We start from the raw sequence: 26,073 nt of genomic DNA on the forward strand, positions 1-26,073 counted from the left end.
ACGTGGAGACATAGAAAATGCATGTAAACTGTTTGATAGAATGCTTTAAAGAAGTGTGGTCTCTTTTAATGCAATAATAGCAGAATATGCACCAAATTGTCACCACAAGCCAATGTGGAATCCGTTCAAGCACAAAGGTTAAGGGAGAGTTTTTGCCTCGTGGTGGTTATAGCTTGTCTCACTTCAAATTTGGTAATTACAGAAGAATGGGCACTTATATCAATTGTTCCTAGGCATGTGAATATCGTAATGAAAAGATGGAGGTTAATTGTGCATAGGGATGCATTTTCACTTTTCAGGGGATTGATGAAGGTGACTATATAAGAATTGATCATACCATCATATAAGCCTTCTTATTGCTCAAAGAAATATCATGTTCATGATGGATAAGGATGTTTGAGAACTTGTAGACATGAATTCATAGGGTGAGATGATTACGAGAGCAAAGGAAGAAAATGAAGATGGATGCCATCTCGACAAAATCGACAAATGAGTTATTTCTTCAATGTAATGGGTTTGAAATTCTTTTTATAAAAAGTGACTTATGTCACTTATCGTAACCAAAGGTTAGAAAGTTGACTTCTTCTGCGCATAAAAGTGTAGGTTACTAACTCATTGAAATTCACGCAGAAAAGAGTTAGTTATTAACCTAGGATTAAAGTTAGTTTCTAAGGTGGTTATTCTAGGAAGCCTATAAATACAAGGCTATTTGTAATGTATAGGGGGAGACTCTTACACAGGGGGGAAAACTCTACTAGAATTCTAGGAGAAACTTGTAATGACATTTTTATTTGCACTATGTATAGAAAGGATTTTGGACTTGTATATTTTCAAAAGGATAATGAAGAATACGTCTTAGTTCGTGTGTTCTAAATGTATTCATGTGTTATTATTGCTGATTTCTCGTATGTCAAATTGGTAGTCTTTTTATGCATATGTGATTTGTATAATTGACGCGATGATGCACAAGCAACCTTTGGTATCTCAGTTTGAATGTGTTGAAGTATCTTATCTCTCCGTATGTTGAGATTTGCCATTCTTCTTTATCGTCATCTCATGGCTAAGCATATTACCTTATAAACTCCCCATGTAATTTGTTGCTAATGTTGAGAAATCTCAATTGATGGTCGTATGTCTATTGTTGGGGTTTCTATCTTTATTTCTTTTTAGTTTTATGTTTTCTCCTTTATGTACTTTCAAGTTAAAAGTACACAAAATCCTAAATACCCCTATCATACGAGGGGGCTGCCCCTCTTTAACACAGAGGAAGATTGTGGGTTTACTCCAATCTCTCCAACTGTTGGGACGTTTGTCACTGCTCATTGGGCAAATAGGGCCAGTTTCAGATAAACGACCGCAGTGACAAATATGTTTACCAACAAACTGTCACTGCAAAAGTAGTATCAATGAATTGAAATATCAATAAGGATGTTATGCCTTGCTAAGGCTACGCATATATAAAGTGAATATTATGGATCATTGTCATGTATGTGTTGTCACAGGGATTTGCACCTGATGCCGAGTTTTAAAACTCTGCAATCTCGTGAAACATGGGACCACTCTCAGGTTATGGGTATTGTAGTGCCCCACCCTAACTCATCCTTCTCCTTGTACATCTATAGACCCTATTGGCATAGCTTAGTTTACTTTATGATAATATTCGATGGTATTATACTATGTGCTGACTCTATTTATATTTTAGATGCTTATGGTGATACTTGTTATTGATGATCATGATATGATGGATTTATATTAACGGTCTCTATATGCACTTGATATGTTAGATGGATTATATGGATTATGAATTTGATAGCATTATGATTATGCTAACCCTACTTCCTGATTATACATGATGAGTTGGTGTTATGATGTGTCTAGTTATTGTGTGTCTATTTTCATGAGTAGAGACGACATCATATCACTCATTGCGGGCATGATATGCTATCACAATTCTCTATCACATGCCTATTCATTATGATATATATGTATCGCATATGTTGTGTTTAGCGTTGATGCAAGTTTGTAGACATCGACTCCACTTGGCATCACAGGTCTGAGCATGTCTTTAAATCCCAATGGCAAGTTGTCGGAGATGGCATGAGTTCCCTTCATATACTCTAGGCTTAAGTTGTCTACCTTGGTCATCAGTTGTCTTGGCGTGATTCACCATGTTAACCAGTGAGTTGTGGTCTTTTGATGGGTTGTGAGTATGTGGTTATTTATTTAATTAATTAATTTTTTATTTATATAGTTTATCAATGTTTAAATTAATTGGTGGATTATTATTATAGTTTAATTTGAATAATTGTTATTTGATCGATTTATTGATTAATTGGTATTTATTGGTTTGTTGTTTATTTGATATTTATTGTTTAATTATTATTTATTTATTTATTGTTTAATAGTGCTTTTATATTTTAATGTTGATTAATATTTTATTGATGGCTTCTATATATTTATTTGAGATTTAATGTTTATTTATCTATTGTCGATTTATTATTTATTTCGTATTTATTTATTAGCTTTTGGATATTTTATTTGATTGGCTTCGATTATTTATTGGCTTTATTTAATAACCTTTGGTTATTTTATAATTATTTATCTAGCTTTTATTTTATTAGCCTTGGCTATGTGTATTTAATTGTTCAATTGTTTTATTTGGCTTTATTTTAATTACTAACCCATAATATTTAATAGGGCATGGTTATTATTATTTGTACATCAGTAAATAATAATTTATGATATTTAATTACATTTCTCTTGTTACAAGGGTAAATGAGTTTACTATTATTCCCTACCTACCATTAAAAGCTATTGGCTGTATATATATTGGGGAAATAAAATTATATTATAAGTTTGGGTAGGTAAGTTTTTTATTATTTTGGTTGGTCGGTTTTGAGGCTAGGGTTTGAATGATTTTTCCTTTTTATTCGGTAGCCTGTGCATTGTGTCAGGTTACCTTTCTGGAGATTTCTTTGCATTTTGGATTTTTTGAGCTTGAAGAATTTTGTCTTGAGCTTGCTTGGATTTGGTTTGTGCTTCATCGGATTTTCTTTCCATCACTTCGAATTTTTCGGGTTGGAGGTCTTACCTCTATATTTTATTTTCAAATCTTGTTTGCACTGTGTTTGTAGAAAATTTTATTTTCTGGGAGCATGGGAAATATATTTCTATATTTTTATATGGTTTGGGATTGAAATATCTTATGAGAAAATTTATATCATATGGTTTACATTATAGTTTTGGAGAGAAAATTTATTCTATGATTTTGGCCTTGTCATGAATGCATGACTCTGTGAATTTGCCCGTGTTATTCTTGTTTGTGTTTTGTGTTATGAGTTGGATTGCTTTGGTATTGAGAGCCTTATTGTGCCTTTGAGGATTTGGTAGTGTCATTGAGTTGAGTAGTGCTCTCTGTATTGTTTTTGAGTGAGGTTGGTCTGGGAGCCGTGAGCCTTTGATTTGCGCAGACTCTCCCTTTTGCCTATGATTTTATATTTTGTTTATCTCATTTATTTCGTATTGTCTAGGCATCTCTTTTTAGCCCTTATTCGTAAGTTTTCGTGATTTGTTGGATTTAATTTTTGTGTTGCAAATTCACTATTTTCGGGTCTGTGTTTTAGCAAATGCGCTATAACTGTAAATGCACTAATACTTGAAATGTATGCGAGTTTATATTTAGTATATGCGCTGCATTGTTTAGTGTTTGCGTTGTAATTCTGTGTAGATGTGCTGAAACCTTGGTCATATGTGATTTTTTGATTGTCATATGTGTTGTAGGGTTCAGTAAAGGCGTTGCAAGGTTTAGAAAATGCATTTCTCTGCGTGGTAAATGCGCTAAACTGCCAATGTTAAGTTTTTTGCTCATTTTTCTCAATCTGTGATGATTTTTCCGAATCTGTTCTTGTACTAGAGGCTTATGTTGAGGTTTTTTGATGTTTTCCTGTACTGTATTTTATCTAATTTGATGTTATTCAATGATTTTTAAGCTTCGATATGTTGATAAGCCATACCGTAGAGGTTTTGTGCTTCTCCAACATGTTGATAAGTCGTGTTGAGAGGATTGTTTTTATTGCTTTGTGCCAACGAGTTGATTTGCCTTGTTGTTGATGATTATTTCAAGATTGTGGTAGACTTTGATTGCCCTTGGTTCTTGGATTTGATGTTCTATTTTGATATGAGGCTCATTGTTAATTTATTGATGTTATTGGCATTGAATTGTTTATGGATGCTTCTTGATTATGTGATCTTTCTTATAAATCATTCTTGAATGTTGATTAGAGCCTCCTTGTTATTTTTTTTATTTTTGGAACATGCTACGGGGAGTGGGCTTCCATGTGACGACGGGGATCATGAGAGATAGGCGGTGAGTTGATAAGCCTCTCGTCTAGATCGTTAGGGCACAATGGAAGTTTTCCTTATTATAAATAAGTGATAACATTAATAATGAACTAGATGGATTGGGTAATTAGGACTCACTTAATAAAGATAATTAATAGTTGATCCCCAAGACTTGATCCTAGGGAGGATGTTTTAGGATAAGCTTGGGAAGGCCACTGCGATGGCAAGTCAATCTCCCTTGATTCTCTCATAGGTTGAGATAGCTCCACATGTCTATCGGGGTTATGCCTTGAAGGGTTATGTTTCTATATTTTGGAGGCTAGCATGTGATGACACTGCACTCCTACATTTGTCCTTGATTTTTGTACTTATGCCTTGTCTATTATTATGTCTCTAGGAGTTTCTATTTGTGGTTGCCATGTGATTGGTTGTGATTCTTGAGTTGTGGGTCTCCTTTGTAGTTTGGTGTCATCTTAGGTCTAGAGTGTGTGTTGGGACCTTATGTCATCTCCTAACATAGGAGATGGTTCCTTTGGTTCCACATGGTTGGGTGGTTGGTGCCTTTCTACCATTGGGATGCTCTCATTGGATTCTTATCCGTGTATATGCATTCTTCTTCATTGCAGATTATGGTTGATTATTGTAGCAGATAATGTGATTAATATCATGGGTTATGTAATGTAATCATATTGTAGAAGTTGTAGATGAGACTATGTAATTAGGAGAGCTATGCTCTTGTTGAAATGGTCATGTAATTATATAGTAGGCGATGTTTAGGAAATGGGTCTATAATTTGTGAAATGGATATTGAGATGTAAATTATCTTTGAAATGGAATACAATTCATGTTAATAGATATGTTGTATATTATCTTGTAAATAGTTCGTAAAGGGATTCATGAGTTTTGATATCAAGATCATGTAATAGGAATTTTTGTTCTTGTTTAAAATAGAAAAGAATAGGAAATCTGATATGGTAATTAAGATGACAATGTAAGTGTAGCTATGTAACTTGCATTTAGTAGATATAAGTATTAGGACTCATGGTATGATTAAATATTTAAATTTTGTAATGGATTGTAATAATTGCGTTGTAATAGGATGATCTTTGAGTATGGTTGTATATGCAAGCATTGAATGAATGTTCCCATTGAAAGGTTGATATTCTTGATGAATGTATACTTCTAGATTGTAATAATGAATGGGTAGTTGGTACGATAAATAGTTAACCTTAAGGAAATGATATAGGTTGTTTTAGTTTATGAGGAATGAGGTTACGACTCTAGTAGTAGATTAAGACATGGGTGCATTTAAAAGTATTTTATTATTGCTTAGGTAATGGGAATAATGTAATTGTATATGTTGTATGTGTTTATCATTTCGTGTATGTTATGGTTGTTAGATTAGCTTGTAGGTCAAAAGTGGAAAATAACATATGTAGGTAGGATTGTTGTACTGTAGAAATTGTAGTTGATAAATGATATTGTGTATGTGATAATGGCATTTATATTTATGGCTGTGTTAGAAAGAAAACGAGGGACCATGTATAGCATTTAACATGTTTTTGTTAAGAAGGACTTTATGATTATTGCATTATGCACTTAAGAACCATGTAAAGGAAAAATGATCATGCTAGAGTTATGAAATCATGAGTAGATATGGGAGTATTGGATAAGAAAGGCAAATTATGTCTATGCATTATCATTGTAGGAGAGTAGCGATCATGTTAATAGAAAATGATTAAGGGTTTTAGGCACATTTGGATTTGGTGCATAAAATGAACATAAGGAAAAAGGGATTGGTCTTGCATTGAAAAGAGTAGCATATTATATTAGATTAATGAGTAAGTAGGTTGCACCCATGAAGGATAGAAGTAAATGAGTTGCATGTGTATAGTTAATGAATAAGAAATACTAAGTGTATTGCATATGTGCATGAGTAATAATTAAGGATGTTAAGAGTCGTAATGGAAATGGTTAGATTGTTATTGCCTATGTTAGTAGAGTAAGTAATGACGTTGAGATACCCTAGGGAGATGATAGTGAATATTATGCTATGTTTAATTCCGCTTGCGTAATTAGTTTAGGTGACATGTTCAAGTTCATAATGATTAGGGGTTAATTGATGTTAATTTATATTGCATAGATGATGTTATGTGTTGCATTAGATGTTATAATTTTTTTTTATCTCCATTAGTATGTTAGTTTGCTTTATTTTCTGTAGGGTATTTTGGCAGGCATTACAGGTAACCTATGGCAAGAGTAGACCTTCAGATTATGGGTTGGGTCCCTTTTGATCATCTAAAACTAGCTGAAATTCTAACTTGAGAAAAGGGGAAGAAAGATATGCAGAAAATGAAAAAACTACTACTTAATAGGCAATGCACCAATGGATAAAATATTTCAAATGCTGACAAACTCACAAAATAATTAGCTAGTAAGCTAAAACAACTCACGATTTAATTGCACATGCTTTGCATCAATGTTTCATTGAAAGGTTTCAATATTTAATGCTTGTTTAAATTAAAAAAATATTGTTCTCATAACTTGCATTCATCAAAATGAAAACATAGTCAAGGACCTGCACTCTAGCATGCTACTCTTGAACCAAACATTGAAGGAATTGTATAAAAATAAAGGATTTTTAATCAAAATCACAATATTCTTAATTCACTATTCACATACAATAATTTGACAACAAGATAATCTTCAAAGGAGCTCAACTTCTTTATTGAATATGAGGAATTGCTTGCATTACAAAATCTGAAAAATACTCCTGAGAAATGAGTTACAGAGAATGAAAAGTTTGTTGCCAGTGCAAGTACCAACTCAAAACTTGAGAAAACTGAGCGAAGAAGAGAGATTTTTACAAAAAGGATCCAAAAATTCAAATTTGAATTTTGGCTCCTGAAAATGATGTGTTGTCACCTCTCCTCAAAATTAGGCACTTAACTAAAAGAGAACTGCTCCAAATCTGCATAAAGAGTTGTCAATTTGAACAAAAACTCATGGGGTCGAAAGCAACTGAAAATCCCACTAAAATAGGGATATAACTACAAGAATCAAGTGCCTAATTTTCCATCTTGAGTGATACTCAAACTACTTGGAATCTTTAACTGAAGTCAAACTCACAATTAGGTGGTCAAATCACCTAATTTTGCTCCCACATGTTTGCAAAGAACTCTACTTATCCCCTAGAAGCATGCAAAACACTAAGGCTTAACTAAGACTCTCCATGACTTATGTTTTTGAAAATCAACGTAGCATCTTATTTTGCATTTACAAATAACATCTATTAAAGTGATTTATTCTATCACTTTAATAAAGTTTTATAATTCTAGATGCAAAAAATAAGACTTACTTTTAACACTTTATTCTATCCTTCTAAGCATGCAAAAGGACACAAAGGAAGACCCTTAGTTATAAGTTTATGAATAAAGCTAAAAATAAAGGCAAAAAGCCTTTCTTTCCATTGGGTTTATTTAGGGTTTGAAAACCCTAACAAGAGGTGAAAAGATGAAAACTTTTCATCTTTCTTTCATTTTGTTTACAGCTCTACTTGTTGAAGGGCGTTGCCATCCTGGAAACACTAGGGTTTGAACATTGAAAATCCTCCATTGTTGTTATCTTGATGATCTGCTTGTTAGGATTCCCATAGATACTGAGAGGGGGGGGTGAATCAGTATCTGACTGGTTAGAGCAATTTCTTAACTTAAAACATGCAGAACATATTAATACTGTATACCGGTAAACAGAAAGTAATGCAATAAACAGAGATAACATCAACCACATGAAAAGCACACCATAACACAATATTTTAATGAGGAAACCCGATGTGGGAAAAACCTCGGTGGGATTTGTGACCCACAATATTCACTTACTGGTCAATAAGAGAATATTACTGCTACAATAGGGGCTTGCACATGCAGGAAGGCTAAGTGCCTAGAGCTCACTGCTCAAATACAAAATAGGATGTCTCACTGACTTACAAAATGGATTATATAAATCCAGTGTCTTGTACTGCTTCAAAATAGCATCTATAATGCCAGATCCATTACCGTTTTCTGCTCTGCTTCTTACATAAACCCTTAACCTATAATTCGCATAATAGGTCTGCCTTATAACCTTCCTTCATTCTTACATAAAATGTTCTACAATGATCTCTCATATATATGAGTCATTTTACAATGTTGCCAAGTCGGCTTAAAATGATTTTACAATAAACAACAAAATATATTAACAACAAAATTCTTGTCGGCTTCTATGCTAGTATGCTTCCTTTCACTGTTGGTGCCGGTGGTCTGTGTGCCGGTGTAGAATCTAACTTTGCTAGTGCCGGTGGATTGCCTTGCTGGTGTCATGGGATTGTAAGGTTGCCATAAATGACAAAACCTTCAATCACCTACAATGTCTCATTGGAGTGTGCATTTGCCAACAATCTCCCCCTTTGGCATTGATGGCAACACTCATGAGAAAATTCAAAAAGTGTAGTCCAAAAATATGTTATAAAAAATGTGTGAACCAAAAATGTGTGAACTCCCCCTGAGCAGATGCGTCTTTAGCTAACTATTTTTCTCATACCACTACTCCCCCTTTGGCATCAATGACAAAGGTTGTCAAAGTGTCAATAGAGTATGGTTTCCTATCTCAACCTTGTAACCGGGTGGTTATAATTTGAAAAAGATCCACCAAAACCAAATTTAGGCTTTCAAGAAACTTTTTACTGTCTTTTATTGCTGCCTCTGTTCTTTGAGCTGTACCGGTGAGGTGTTGCATTTGCCCTGCCGGTGTTTTCTATCCTTGAACTAATGCATTAGATATTTATTTCCTTAAATCTGTGAGGTATTCCAACTTTGGACTTAATCTCCATTTCAGATCCTTAGCCTTACTTTTTATTTTCTCCTTTTCTCTTTCTAGCTTTACTAACTCTTCCTCAAAACCTGTTATCTTTTGCTCAAAAATTGATAATGAATCAGATGAATTAATAAAATTGTCAGCTAGCTTATTAATTTCCTCCTATATCTTGCTCATTTTCTTGTCTATGTCAACTATCAAAAAGTTTGTCTTACAAATGTCTCTGTATAAAGTTTTGAACTCCTTAAGTGTGTTGCACAGTTCCGGTAGAAGTGTCAAACTGCCTTGTACACTTCTTTATTTATTCCTCAAAGAATTTCTGTTTTTCTTTTTCTAACCTCTCTTTGAATGCTTCTTCCTTTATTTGCTCAACTGTCACTGTGTTGTCAGTAATATATTTAGACAAAGTGTCGAGTTGACTCAAAGAATCCTTATTATCTACATTGCATTTTGGAGCTATCATCTTCAAAATTGGAATTGTGTCATCTATAGCTTTATATGCCTGTGAACTACAATCTGTTATTTTCTTTATAGAGTCTAAAAGAACTTCAGTTACATTTGTTGATTTAAATTCTGCAGTTGAAGGGTCAACACTCTGAATTCCGCCGGTGGGAGCAATATCCTTGCTTGTAGTGACCTCTGGTAGGTCAGTCTATGTTTCCATTTCCTTAAGCAAAGGTTTTTGTTGTTCTCCTATTGCTAGTGGCACTATTTCCACATGAAACTGTTGCTCTATGTTACCATTTGTCAGTTTTCCTTGTGTGTTATCTATTTCATTATTTACCGGTGGCTCACTAGCCATATCTATCTTACCGGTTGTGTCCTTGTCTATCATAATGTTGACTTTCTGAGTATCAACATCAACTGTGTATAGTACCTTAGAATTAGGATTTGTATCCTCTTGTGATACATCCATACTCTCATCAGCCGGTTGATCTTCAGTTGTTGTTACTAGTGGAGTAACCGGAGGCGGTGGGGATAAATTATCTCTTATTTTGATGCTTGGAGGTCCACCAACCTTTCCTTTTCCCTTATCCTTGTCTTTCTGATATACCTTGATTGGTTTAGGGTTTCTATACTCTTCTTGTTTTTCCTTCTCAACAAGGAATATATCCCATCCATTTTCAGTTTCCTTTGCAACCTCATTTACTCTTCCAACCATTAGTGCAATATGCCGGTGCGCAGTAGAGAATACTGACCGGTTAGCCTTTGCAATTAGATCATCTATTTCTTTCAGAGAGTTAACTGGGTAGACAACAAGTACTTTGAAGGTTTTGTCATTTATGACAACCTTACAATCCCATGACACCGGCAAGGCAATCCACTGGCACCAGCAAAGTTAGATTCTACACCAGCACACAGACCACCGACACCAGTAGTGAAAGGAAGCATACCGACATAGAAGCCGACAAGAATTTTTTTGTTAATATATTTTGTTTATTATTGTAAAATCATTTAAAGATGACTTGGCAACACTGCTACAGGTTTCACAACTGGTAAGCTCATCTCTGTGGTTGATTTTCTCTATGATTTGAGTTTGATCTCTTTCTTTTGTTTCAAGTATTGAATATACCCTGGATTTCCCTTTCTTAACAGACAAATACCACTGTCTTTATATCTTTGATGGCTAGAACATTTGTAGTTTGATCTTTGAACACGGTGACAAGGTTTGGACTCATTCACTTGTGAAGACTATGAATGATGGTATCTTCTCACTGTAAAATCTTTAGAGATCTATCAGTTTATCTCACATTTGTTACCTTTGGAGTGAGAAATACTTTTGATCTGTGCATTGCATTCCAATGAGATTGTATACAATGAGTGTGTTTTGATTAAGACTGCGAATGAACTTTTTCTCTACTAACCCTCAAAGGTTTTCGAAAGAAATTTGCAAGGTGACTTCTCATAGTTCTTTTTCCTTTTATCTTTGATATCTTACTATTTTGAGGCTCTGTAACAACCTTCTAAGGCATAGCTCACCATCCTTTACCTTCTTTTTGATGATATTCTAAAAATGTCTCTTTGAAAGATGACCTTTTCTCTTATTGCATGTATGATTGTACTTTGATATTGAAGCTTTTCAAAATCCTTGACATGATTTGGATCTCTAATGGACTGCATTTATCTTCATACATGTTCCCATTAGAAGTTTTGTTCAATATTTTATGACTGTGAACTACTTCATGGGCTCTGGATTGCAAGCCTTATTCATTGATCTATATACTGGACAATGTCACTATTCTTGTCACGAACCCTATTTTTCCATAATTATTTAATTAGGAAAATAATGTTTATTTTTCAAATGAAATTGAAATGAAAATAGAACTGTTAATGAAATAAGAAAGGATATCGAATGTACTGATATGATTTATATACAATTGAATGATCAATAATAATTTTTATTGTAAATTGGGATCGTCATTGCTAATGAGCAATTGAGTGCAAAGTGAATGCAAGAATAGGTGAACAATGATGAAGACGAGAACATGGTTTAGGTAGAGTTGTCTTAGCTCTTGTATTTCGTTAGGATAGATGGAATCTCTCACACACCACATTAGGATTTATATTTGCATCTTGAAAGATGGATGATTTAAATGACCTTATTTGAGTGTTTGTTCAAATTGAAATGATAAATTTAGTATGAGTAGTAGATTGATTTAAATAATTATACATGTGCATTGATTGCATGATGTGAGTGGCGATTGAATTGAATTTAAGTTGCATGAGTAATGGTGAAATATTATGCTTTATTGTTAAAAGAGATGAAACATATAAATGATTCAAAAATGAATATCGACCCTAGGTTATATGTTCTTTTTAGATATGTATAAATGTATGAAAATTGTACTAATAAGTTTACTTTTGTAAATTGGTCAAAATGTATATGTATATGATAAATCGATTTAATCATATACATGTATATCTATATAGTTATAAATATCCAATTATCGTGAAATATGATTACTCCACGAATTTTGTTAATATCTACGTAATCATTTGAGATTAAAATAAATAATATACGTATTATATATATGTGTATGAATTCTAATAAGGAGTCAATCATGTTCTTATAAATACATATGTAATTATTGTATATATAAACAAATTTATGAAATTTAGTTAAAATCCAATATATATATAATTAATTATAGAAAAAGGTTATTAAAGAATTTGTTGACAAGTTTAATGTTTAATATATAAATATAAATAAAATTAAAATAAATAATTAAAAAAATGATTTAATATAAATAAATTAAAAAGTAAAAATTAGAGTTAAGTGGCGGGTTGAAGTTTAAGTTTAAAGAAAGTTAAATAATAATGAGGGTGGTCGATAGTAATATCGACCACCCCCCTTAATTAAAGGGAGGGGTCAGTATTACCACCGACCATCCCTCCTCCCTTTTTGTATACAACTACACCACGTTGCAAAGAACGCCTCCTCGCAAATACTAAAACATACTCCACGTGCAGATAGAAAACGGTTAACAGATTTTAAAGAATATTAACCCAACCACTCCTTGTTATAAAGTACATCCACGTCGCAAGCTGCCAAATATGTGGCATGAATTATTGGTAACGTGGTTTACCAACCCATGTAAACCCACCAACATATTTATCGACATGCATAGTAAGAAGTAATTTAATTTAAACTTTGCATATTTTAGGGAAGTCGTTTTAGTAAAGTGGACATAGTCTTGGAGTTAAAAGCCACACGGATAATCAATAATTATGAATTTAACAACTTAGTGGTGTGGTGTCATGAAATGGATAATGGATAACATTGCATGGAGAACACATAAGTGTTCAAAACCATTTAGGATTGTTATGTAGTGTCCACCCTTGACTTGACTTGTTTTGACTAGAGTTGACTTTTAATGCATGCATGATAGGAATTATTGGGCATAGACTATTTCAGATGATTTATATGATGTTGATACTATCATTATTGATCACGTGATTTATTAGACAATATATATACTTATTATGTGATTGATTATTGAAAGATTATATTGATCATGTGATTTGATGAGCATAAGTGTTGATGAATTTTACATGCCTTACTATAATCATGAACTATACTAATCATGCACTTGATGATGTTTTTATGTACTGACCATATTTAATGATTATCTATGATGAGTTGATCGTATGCTGTGTTTCATTGTTGTTTGACTGTCTTTGGGATAGAGACAATGCCACATCACTCATTGCGAGCGGGATGCATCATTGCGACTCTCTAACACTTGTCTGTTATAATATATATATGCATATGTCATATCGTTGCTTTGTGGATGAAGGATTTGCAAGTACCGGACATCAACTCCACCTGGCTCCACAGGTCTGAGCATGTCTTTAATCCCAATGGTATGTGGTTCGGAGTTGGCACAATTTCCCCTCACATACTCTAGGTCTAAGTTGTTCACTGTGAGTCGTCAGTGTCTTGGCACAAGTCATCATGATAGTTAGTAAGCTGGGTTTCTTCTGTGTTGTGAGTATGCTAGTATTGGTTGATTATTCCTTTTATGTTGAGATTGACTATTTGATTATTGATGCGAGATTAAATAATTAATGATGTTTATTTTAATTATTTGGATTAATAACGATTCGATTGTTTGGTTATCTAATGTTTAATTTAATTTATTGGATTCTTGCCTTTTTGGTTATTTGATTATTTGATATTTAAATGTTTATTTATTTTAATGATGATTTAATATTTATTTAATATTTATTTGTTTAGCTTATGATGTGTTTTATATTTATTTGTGATTTGACCTTTATTGGAATTTATTTATTTATTTATGAGCCTTTAGTTTATTTAATTTAATTTCCCCATTTAATTTATTTAATTGTGGCTCATGTTTTATTTATTAGTGTGACTTTTATATTAAGTGGGTTGTATAAATAATAAAATGATAAAACATTCCCACGAAATTGTAAAAAAACATGATTTATATTTACCTTACCTACCCTCTTCTCTTATTGGTTGAATTTAAAAAGAGAGGTAAAATTATATTATATGGTGGGGTTGGTAAAATATATTATAGATTGGAATATTTTGATTGGCTGAGATTGAGGCTAGGGTTTTTGGTTAATGTTTGTCTTTTTATTTTCTTTTCCTTGAATTTTTCGTGGGTTGATTCTTCTTGGAAAATTTTCTTCAGCAAGTTTTCTTCTTGGTTTTGGTTTTCTTCTCTCTTGGATTTGATTTGGTTTGTCTTGTGGGATCTCTTCTTCAGCTTCTTCCATAACACAGGTTGCAGGTTGGAGATGTATTCTACTTTTTTATATTTTATTTTACAGTTTTCCTGTATGCTCCGTGTCTGTAGATTGAATGTGTGAGCTTGGGGAAATGAATCTAAAATTTGTATAGTGAGGAAGGAAATATATGAAGGCATAAATTTGTTGTAAGGTTTTATTCTATAGTTTGTGGAAAATATTTGTATTTTTGGGTTTGTCTTTCTGAGTCTGTGTCGTGCATGGAGTTTTGATTTAATATTGGCCTTCAAGTGTGTATTATTTATTTAATGTTGAAGTGAATTTTATTTATTGGGTAATATTATTTTACCCATTAAGTAATTTAAAAGGGGGTAATTTGTATTCTTTTATTTAAAAGTTATTTTCACCCCAGGTCAATGGTTTAATTTACTTTACCTACCCTTGAAATTGATTGGCTGGAAGTTTATGGTAGGTAGAAAATATATTTTATTTTCTTGAACTTTGGGAAGGTAGGTATGGAATATAATATTTTTGAAATATTTTGATTGGAGCATGGTTTTGCTTGGTTTTGTTTTGTTTTTTTAATTTTTGATAAATAGGCCTTCATTTGCTAGTTGCTTGATTTTGTGGTACTTTCTGGATTAATTCTTGTACCAGAGGCATTGTTGAGGGTGTTGATGATTTATAGTTTTATATCTTATTTTATTTGATGTATTTTGTTGGTTTAAAGCATATTTACCTTCCTATGTTATTGGGGAAAGAATTATGTTTTCATCCACATTGATGTGCTATGGTTGGTGAGTTGGAAGTGTTGTTGTTTTGGGGTAGCAAGTGAGTTGGCCTTGCTGTGGTTTTACTTTCATTAATGAGAGAAATTTTAATGGCTTGATATGCCTTTGTTGATTGCTAGCCAAGAGGCTCATTTTGTTATATGGATGTTGTTGTAGCCTTGCATATGTTGTGAGAGTATGTGTGGAAGTTATTGGCTACATTGAGTATTATTTTAATGTATTTATGTTGGTAGAGCCTCTTGTGATTTATTGTTGGGCCATGTTAGGAGTAGTGAGCTTCCTTGTGATGACCAGGGTCATGAGAGATAGGCTGGGATGAGGTTCCTTGTAAGGATGCATGAAGTCTAGACCACTAGGGCACATTGGAGTTTTCCATGATTTGTAAGCAAGTGATAACATTGACAATAAATTAATTGGGATGGGAAAATTATAACTCACTTAAACAAGATAATGAATAGTTTTGAGCCTCATGACTTATGTCCTAGGGTGGATGTTTTAGGATAAGCATGAGAAGACTGTGAAGATGGTAAGCTAATCTCCCTTGGTCTCTCATAGGTTGAGATGGCTCCAAATTTCCATCAGGCTAGTGCCTTGTGTTATTATGTTATGAGGATGGCATGTGATGACACTCCACTCCTACATGTGTTCCTCCTTTATGATTTATGATTAGGCTTATTGGATGCATTTATGTCCTGATGAGTTTTACGCCTCTGGGAGTTTATTCTTGTGGCTCTGTGTGAGTTCTTGCTTGAGAGTCCCTGTTGGCTAGTCTCTTTGGTTTTGAGTGTCAGCCTAGATGTAGAGTGTGTGTTGGGACCTTGTGTCATCTCCTAGCACGGGGGGTGGTTCCTTTGGTTCCACATGGTCGGGTGGTTGGTGCTTTTAAACCATTGGGATGTTCCTATCTTTGGATTCTTCTTGCGTGGATGAGGATGCTTCTTTAGATTGTTCATGGATAATAATTGTAGAAAGAATGTAAATGATGATGTGATTTATGTAATGAAATTCTTATGTAACAGTTGTAAAAGAAGCCATGCTTATGAGAAATGATTATGTTGTTCTAGTTATAGTAATAGCTTTTGGTTATGGTATGTGATTATAATGATGAACCTTGAGTTGTATTGTAACATATTTATATTAAATGAAATGGATGCATGAGATGTGGATAAGTATTGTTGTTTAAAACAAAATGATGTATTTTGTATTCTTAATGAGCCATGTTAAAAGTAAATCGGGTAAATATTATGATAATGGTATTATATTTGAAATGATGTCTTTAACTAATGATTTAAGTAGAAGAAATGTTATGTCTTGATAGGATGTGTGAGTTTGAGTAATGTTGGAAGATGTCTTAGGACATGTTTATGAGTTGTGATTAAATAATTTGAAATTATAGTATCATACTTCATAGACAGTGACCTAATGATTGAATTGAAATCTTATAATGATTGGGGTGTGATTGAAGGTTCCTTATGAAATATTGTATGGATCTTCTTAGTGAATGAATTGCTAATATTATTAATGGAAATTACTAGTAAGTGTATGGGTAGATGGTAAAATGAATGCTTGTCTTTTAGAAAAGAATTATAATGTATCATGTGTTATGGTTTAAGGATATATCTCCATTTGGTGGATGCTATTAGTGGTTATGGAATTAGGATATTGTATCATAGTTTGTGTTGAGATGAATTCGTGTAGTTACTTGAATTGTAATGAGATGATTGTTGGTTAGTTGATATAGTGTAAGAGATTTTATGAGTATTAAATGAGCTATGGGTTAAATGTTTAAGGAGACTTTGTGAGAATTGCATTATGTTCTTTTGGAATCATGATGAAGTAACAAGTATGCTAGGAGCATAGAATTATAAATGACTATGTAGAAGTTAATTGTAAATGGAAATCATGTTAATGCAATGTAAGGGATTAATCTTGGTATGTGTATGGCAATGTTCATAGTACAAGGTTGGTTAATGGTAATAGGAACATTTGGACTTGGTGTATAAAATGAATCTAAGTGAAAAAGGAAATAGTGGTGCATTGAAAGATAGAATCTCATATTAAATGAAAGATTAAGAAGGTTGCATGTCATGAGTGTTAGGTATTTCTATGTTGCACCTATGTGTGTATAATGATTAAGATTATGAGGTATTGAACTAGAAGAAAGTAAATGCTTATTTCTTATGTAGGTAGATTAAGTAATGTTGTTGAGATACCCTAGGGAGGCAGTAGTAATGATTTATTATATTCCACTTGCGTAATTGTTTGAATAGCTTGAGTGAATTATTCTATGTTCATAACACTTAATTGTTGTTGTCTGCTCACTGCATTGCTTAAGTGATGTTATGTGTTGTATTGTTTAAAAAAAAAAAATTAAATTAGCGTGTTTTTAGCTATATTTCTCTGGGGTATTTTGGCGGGCATTACATGTTATGTTGCAATTAGATCATGAGTGGTGTCACTTAGAATCAATCCATCTCTAGGAGAGATAGCCCTAAAGTAGGAAAGGAAGGTAGACGACTACACTATATATAGACCATTGAGTTGCAAGAAATAAGAGAGAAGAGATGCAACCAAGGATTAGAGAATGGAATGAAGAAGAGAAAAGTAGTGAGATTTAGATTTGTTTACGATCGAGTCATAAGAGATCGACCATGATCATCTCAGATTTAGAGTCGAATTTTAGAGTAAAGTTTAGAGATAAAAGAGATAGAAAAGAAGGATATGGAGGATGGAGTTAGTAGAAGAATCGACAGATGGAAAGTGACAAAGAGTTTGTGACCATCTTGAAAGAGAGTAGGCAAATGTGAAGAGGGAAGCAAGTCTATCACCTCAAGCCAGTAACAAGAGCATAAGGAGGTAGGATCTACCTTAATTCTTTTATCATTATGCAAGGATAGTGAGTGAGTCATGAAGTTATATACTGTTTATTAGAATGAAGTTTGATTGAGTCAAGCCATCATTAGAACAAAATTGTTTGAACTCGCTTTTGAATAGTCTTATAGAGAAATGTATTATGAGGTACATATGATAAAATAACTAAGAACATGCATGGAAGATGTTAAAGAGTGGTAGGAATTGCATTATAGGTTGCTTTACATATTCTCTAAAGGATAATCTAGTTTTAGACCTATGCAATATACAAATGGAAGAGTTAGAGTCGAAAAAGGAATAATTGTTAATTGTTCAAAAAATAGGTTCATGTAAATATAGATACAATAGTGAAATACTTTCTTAAGTTTGTTGATAAACTTAGTGGAACTCTCATAGATCACCCAATCCTCTAGAAATAAAGGAAGAGGATAGAGAGAGAAACTTTGAGATTGAAGAAATTTTGAGATTGAACCACGAAGAAGATGAAATAATAGGATAACGACTTATTAAATAATGAAGTTATTTTGATATCACAAGGAAAGACTCACACTTGGAATTTTGCATGAAAAGTAAAGATGGTTATCAAGTGTCTCATTTAAAAAGCCTTATAGATAAGCGTTTATGAACTTATATCATATTAGATTGTTGATATGGTAAATTAGTAGAGTCGGTGTGTTAGGTTTTAAATCATGAAAAGTCACATATTAATATTAAACTAAATATGATGTTTTGAGAAAAGTGGTAAATAAACCGTGACACTTGGAAAGATAGAGAGAGTTTAGATGAGATAAACTTAAAATTCTAAACCATAAGAAATGGAATGCATGTTAATGATTATACTATGTCTTGATAATTGAATAAAAGAATGTGTACTCATTTTATTCAATTTATATGTAAGATACATACATGTGTTACACCTTCTTAATATTTTAATCCTATTTTTTTTTGGCTTGAAAGATAGAAGGGAAAGATTGTCTTCTTTTAGATGTATATTTGATTATCCATAAAAGATTGTTTCCTGTCAAATAGGATTGGTTGTAATAAAAGATTTATTTTATCAATTTCTATTCAAATGAAAGATTGTCTTCTTAGCATAGTATTTTTATCTTACAAGAAATAGGAAGCTAGAATTAAAAGGCGAAAGATTGTCTTCTGTATGAATGTATGTGAACAAAGCTAGATAGGCTTGTGTTTGTGGAAAGTTACCTTCTAGGATGGGTTTCGAATGTGGATTATAGAGAGAATAGTTGCTTTTCCAACTATCTATTTTTGCTGTGCATGGCATTATACTCGGCCGAGTAATCAAATTGAATTAATCATTGAAATAATGGAATTCTTTTATTTTATCCTCTCTACCATATCCTAGATTAATAATGAATGCTTGTTTATTAAAAGAGTTAGAAAAATGAAAATGCTTGTATCATCTAGGCACGCACCAGATTCCATCTTGCCTTTCAAATTTCTTTTGCTAAGCAATTTGTGTAGGGTCGGGTATTCTTGATTGACCAAGAATTCCGGGGAAGCGTAAGCTTCAAGGTTGGGTAGAAAAAGCGCCTAAATCTTGTTCGCGTCTTCATGCTAAAGATTGCATTGGCGACAGCTTGGGTTGCAGATCAACGGACACATCTCACCCTTTACTTTGTATTATTTTGTCATTGAACTTATGACAACTTGAAATGCGTAAGTATTGTATGATCGAAATACTACTTTTATCGATTTATTGAATAAAGAATATTTATCTTTTATAGAAATTTCGTGTGTATTACAATCTAAATGGAATGATCAAATGAAGCTATGGATGGAAAAATGGAATGAAATAGATTTATTAACTGATTTATGAGTTTATTTAAGAATAAAGAGTATTTTAGCTATTATTTGAAGTTAGCTTGATTTACGTCTTTACAATTCTTCATGAATGCATTCCACATAGACTTTTCTCTTCACTGTGAGTTTGTTTGTTGTCTTCACTACTACAAGCTTGTTGTATCTTTGTGTTTTACACCATGGTTGCTTCCTTTAATGATGAAGGTTGTCATATTTTTCTATCATTTGTGGGTTGTTATCTATGACCATTCTGATAGCAATTACTCTTCTTCCAGGTCTAGTTCACTGTCATTGCTCTGTATTGACTGGGTATGATGCTTGTATCCTTGGGGAGTGAGAAAGAAGTTCACTGCTATGTCTGAGTTATTTCTTTATTAGGCATGAATGTTGCTCAACGTCTCTTTTATTAATGACTTCACTATTGATTTGATATCATACTTCTGGTGTCTGAGATCTGCCCTTCAGTCATTAGCTATAGCATTCAATGGGTGTAGAAGTGTAGTAAAATCCTTAGCACTTCCTTGCTATGTATTGAGACTCATCATGACAAAAATTATTCCTCTATCATCCTACCTTCACCATTGCTTTAGTTGCATAACTTTGCATTTCTATTATGACTGAAAATGAACCTTATACAGTGATTGCAAACTCTATCTTAGCTATGACTGCTTTTGATCCTTATTAGGATTATGATTTTTCTGACCACTGTCTGCATCCTTTCATGGACTAAGTCTTTTAAGGGCCTGATCATATTGATAAGGCAATATTTGAGGATATGATGTCCACTCCAATGGTTGAGACTATCCTAGGGCTGACTATTAGAGTCATTACTCATTCCCTTCAAATTGCTATTCTCATTATTGCTGATTCAATGTGACTGTTTGATAACTACTAGAATTGAGAGTTGTCCTCTATGTCTTTAGAGCTAAGTTAATATCACTGCACTATGACTATATCATCGTGGGTTGTATTTCCTCTCTTCATGGTATCGTGTTTAATGATTGGATTTTCTTTTTCTATGACTATCTTATATTACTTTTATCATGACTTAAGATGGCCTTTGTGCCTTTGTGACTATTACTTCTCATGTTCTTGCCTTTCCAAACAAGACTGCCCAGATCATGCACACTACTTCACACACTGTCTTCTGACTCTTACAAAACCACTCTTTATCTTAGACCTATAGATTGATGTGTCACTATGGGTGCTCTAGAAGGGATTTTCCTTTGATTTGTGACTATTCCTTAGACAATAACATGTCCTTAATGATGCATGATGATACTTAGGGCTCTCAATAGCTCTCTTTGGCATTGACACACTTAAGGGCTACTATGAAATGTTTAAATGAGCTAGGATCAGCCCTTGTTGGAGCCACATTTTACACCACTCATGTGAAATTGATGAACAACAACATTAATTTTCCTGTATCTAATTGAGCTTGTTAGTGAAAATAGGTGACCGTATGTATTGTTCTTTGATCAAATGTAGCATCATTGTTAGTTAATAAATCGCTAGCCCCCACAATAGTATGATATATTGGATATGTTCATCACTAATATCATTGCATTTGATCAATGATACCAACTACAATATGTTCTATAAATATTATAATTTTTGATATCAAAGTACTGCGATGTTCCTCTAATAACTATTACAAAGACATGAAAGTATTTTATTTTTTGATTATTAGTTGTTCATTTCTTTCATCGTTTGAACACATATATAAATTTTCGCTTTGTCCCCATACTAATTCTTTTCATGGTGGGAAACATGGCATCGATAGGTTCTATTGATTGTCAATATATTTTATTAGAGATTGATTATTGTTGAAGTATAGATATGTGATGCAATATTCAATAGTTTCTTATAAGTCTCTTCCCTTGGTAAATGTGATTTGATCTTCATATTAATAGAGCTCATAAGTATTATTTGTTGTGTGTAAGATTTATGATTTGCACGGTAAGCTTGAATGCTTGTAAGTCTTTATGCCTTTGTAACTTTGGTTTTATTGATTAGGGTCATATATCATAGATTACCCACTATTCCTTCTTCCATTATTTATAAAGATAATATAAGGAGATTTATCATGGGTATGTCATATTGGTTTACTTGTTTTAATATTATGGGGACATGATAGTATCGACATATACTTGTTTGTATCCATATATACATATATGTATATATATCTACATGTATGTATTTATAGGTTGTTGGCCATTTGGTGGAATTGATTATGTGTTGCATTGATGTTTTGTCATTGATGTCAACACTATCTATTTGGATGCTTTACCGACACCCTTTTGGTCCCGGTCGGTTGAGATATTTTCTAGTTTACTTGGATCCAACATGATCCGGTAGACTCCAGTATAATCTGGTGATGGAATTGGCTTGTTCATGATGCTTATACTCATACATGATCATTTGGTTTTGGTTTGGTGTTTGGATGTTGTCCTGCTTGTTGAGAAGCTTGGTTTCTGGTTTCGGCGAGGGTTTCACCGACAAAACTTTTGGTGGAGATCTTTGATGAATTGGCTAAGAAATGTTGGTGTAGCTTCTGATAGAGTTTCATGATGCTGTTGGTGATCATGTTTGAGACTTGGCGTTTGGAGATCATTGTTGAAGCGTGTGGACCTATACTTGGTCCTAGTTGATCTAGGTTTGGACCGACATTGATGTAACGTGTAGATAAGACCTATTGATGTATTTTCAGGATGTCTTATGTGTTGGATATTATTTGTTTGTCCTAAGGCCGACATGGTTTGTAATTATGTAATTATCTTATTGTCTGGTGGCCGACCTGATTGTTTATGGTTGAGGGTTTGTATATATAGATGTAAGATCTCATTGTAGATCATCATGGTTATGGTTATTGTAAGAAGTCATGGTCAAGGATTGTAATGGGTGAATAATGTAATATCATTAAGATAGAAGAGTTGGTTGATCATTGGAGATTGAATTGGGTTTATGGAACAGGATTTAGTCCTCTGATATTGAGCTTAACCAGAACTGTACTTTGGCATAGGAGATGCTATGTTTTGCAGTTCAACACTTCTCCAGATTGTAGTTTGGATTTGTATGTAGTCAGTGAGACTCCTTTTGTGATGATCAGTGTGCTCTAGGCTATTGGCCTTCCTGCAAGTGCAGGCCCTTCATTGTAATTCACATACTTACTGTAGAAGTATTATCTGACTGTGGGTAGGCTTCCCACCGTGGTTTTTCCCTTTACTGGGTTTTCCATGTACAAATCTTGGTGTTGTGTGAATAGATTTTATTCTATGATTATTGTCCATGCTTAATTAGATTAACTGCTATTCCGGTATTATTGTTTTGGATTCCATTATTAATATTTAAATTGATAAAGCTTCCGATAAACTCTGACAACTGATTCAGCCCCCCCCTCTCAGTTGTCTTCCAGTTATCTAAATTGTCTAACAATTGGTATCAGAGCTTTAATCCTCTCTGCAAAAAGCTTAACCACTTGAGGAAGATCCTATGGCGACTAACAATTCAATTTCATCTAGTTCTTCTGGAGATATCTTTAGAAGGGATATACTGAGGCTTGATGGAACAAATTACATAGTATGGAAGATTCAGATGGAGACTCATATGAGATGTCTTGGCAAGGAGATCTGGGAGATCACATAGAATGGTGTCACACCCTATAATCCAGGATCTTGAGAATGATTATAGAGAAAGAGAAGCCCTCTTGTGTGCACTTTCTAATTAGAAAATAATGGGATTAACTGACAAATCATCTGGAAAGGCTATATGGGATAAGTTGGAGACTCTAAATGAAGGTGACCCTACAGTGAAGATTGCTAAACTTGATGGTTATTGGGTGAGATATGAGAACCTGAAGATGGAAGAAGATGAAAGGATTACTGCATTCATGGAAAGGGTAAATGAGATTGTTATGGGAATTCAATGTTGTGGTGGAACTCTGAGCGAAGATGAAATTATTTCTAAAGTCCTGAGAGCCCTACCACCGACTTAAAAAATGAAGGCTACTGCTATCAATGGGCTGAGAACAATGGCTAATGCATCTGTCAATAGAGATACCTTGGTTGGGAAACTATCTTCTTTTGAGTTTGAGGAATTTGGACCTTCTGGACTGAACTGCTTTTCATGCATCTACATCTGCAACCAATAAGCAAGACTAGAAAGCTTTATATGCAAAAGAGTTAGAACATATGAAGAGAGAAGATGATGAGTTTCAGCAACTTGAAGCACTATTTGCTAGAAGAGTACTGAAAGGACCGGTAGGAAGTAAGTATGAAGGAAAGGCACCTTTTAAATGTTTTGCATGTAATAAGATTGGTCATTTTGCATCTAGATGTCCTGAAAGGAATTCAAGATTTGAAGAAAGAGTTAAAAGATCATTTAAGCCTAACCCTGGATATCAGAACAATTATAGATTCAAGAAAAATAGAGAAAAATCATGCTACATAGTGGATGAGGAAGGCATTACCGATTCAGATGATGAACCAGTAGAAGACTCTGTTAGTGGATCCGATAATGGGAAAGAATGGGTATTCTTGGCTATCAAGGAAGATGATCTAGCACTAGATGTACCGGAAGAGAAGGCACTTGCTGCTAAAATTGAGGACAAGGATGAATGCATAATTGATAGTGGTTGTTCACATCATATGACTATTGATGAAGGGAAGTTTCTATCTTTGCAAGAATTTGATGGTGGACTAGTTAGATTTGGAGATGACAAGGCATGTATGATCAAAGGGAAAGGAAATCTATCATTGGATAGTAAGAACAATACTGACAATGTCTATTATGTTGAAGGTTTGAAGCATAATCTTTTGAGTGTAGGACAACTGGTAGATAAGGGATTTCAATTACAGTTCAAGGATGGAAAATGCAAAATCATTAACAGATCTGGCTTGGAGATTGCAATCGGTACACAGACAAAAGGTAACATCTTTCATTTGAATTCCGGTGAGAAAACATGTTTGATTATACAGATTGATGAGAGTTGGTTATGGCATAAAAGGCCGCGCCATGTGAATTTTGATTGCATTGTGAAGATTAGTTCAACTAAGGCAGTTAGGGATATACCTAAGATTATGAAGCCCTATATCCGGTATGTAAAGAATGTCAAATGGGTAAACAGGTCAAAACCTCTTTTAGGAGTATACAAGAAAAATCAAATGATGTTCTTGATCTTATTCATATTGATTTGTGTGGCCCTACGAGAGTTAAAAAATTTCATGATGATAGATACTTTATGCTAATCATTGATGATTATTCTAGAACAATGTGGGTTACTTTTTTGAAAGAAAAATCTGAAGCATTTGAAAAGTTTAAAATATTTAAGGCTAAAGTGGAAACTGAGATAGGATTGAAGATTAAATGTTTGAGATCAGATCATGGTGGAGAATTCACCTCCGGTGAGTTTAATAACTTTTGTGACAAGCATGGTATAAGAAGACAATTTTTTGCTCCACGGACACCTCAGCAGAATGGAGTTGTGGAAAGGAAGAACATAACTATCTTGGACGCTGTTAGAACCATGATGATGGAAGCTAATCTACCTCATATCTACTAGAGAGAAGTAGTAAGTACAATGGTTAATACATTCACCAGAGTACATATCAAAGGAGAAACTGGTAAGACACCTTATGAATTATGGTTTGGCAATACACCTATAGTTAAGTATTTCAGAATTTTTGGTAGTAAATGTTATATCAAGAGAGATGATACGATTGAGAAATTTGATCCTAGATGTGATGAAGGCATATTTCTTATTTATTCTAATGAAAGCAAACCATATAGATTATAACAAAATATTGCAGAGAATTGTGGAGAGTGCTAATGTCAAAGTAGACGAGATGAGCAAAAATCAAATTAGAGTTTATGAGAAGGAACCGGCAGTGGAAATGATTATATCTGAATCGGTAGCACCTTTACCAGAACAAAGATTTGAACCAGTTACTCCGTAAACATCAAAAAAATTTATAACTAACTAAAGAACAGGGAAGATGAACAGGGAGTCAGAAGACTCCTAGGTATGCAAGATTGAATCATTTTGAAGATCAAATCATTCTGAAGATTGAATCAGTCAGAAGACTGACAACTAATGAGGTATGTTTAATTTCACAAGTTGAACCAGTATCAGTAATTGAGGCATGTAAAGATGAACATTGGTTAAAAGCTATGGAAGAAG

The sequence above is a fragment of the Cryptomeria japonica genome, chromosome 5 (assembly GCF_030272615.1).
Source record: "Cryptomeria japonica chromosome 5, Sugi_1.0, whole genome shotgun sequence".
NCBI classification, from domain to species: Eukaryota; Viridiplantae; Streptophyta; class Pinopsida; order Cupressales; family Cupressaceae; genus Cryptomeria; species Cryptomeria japonica.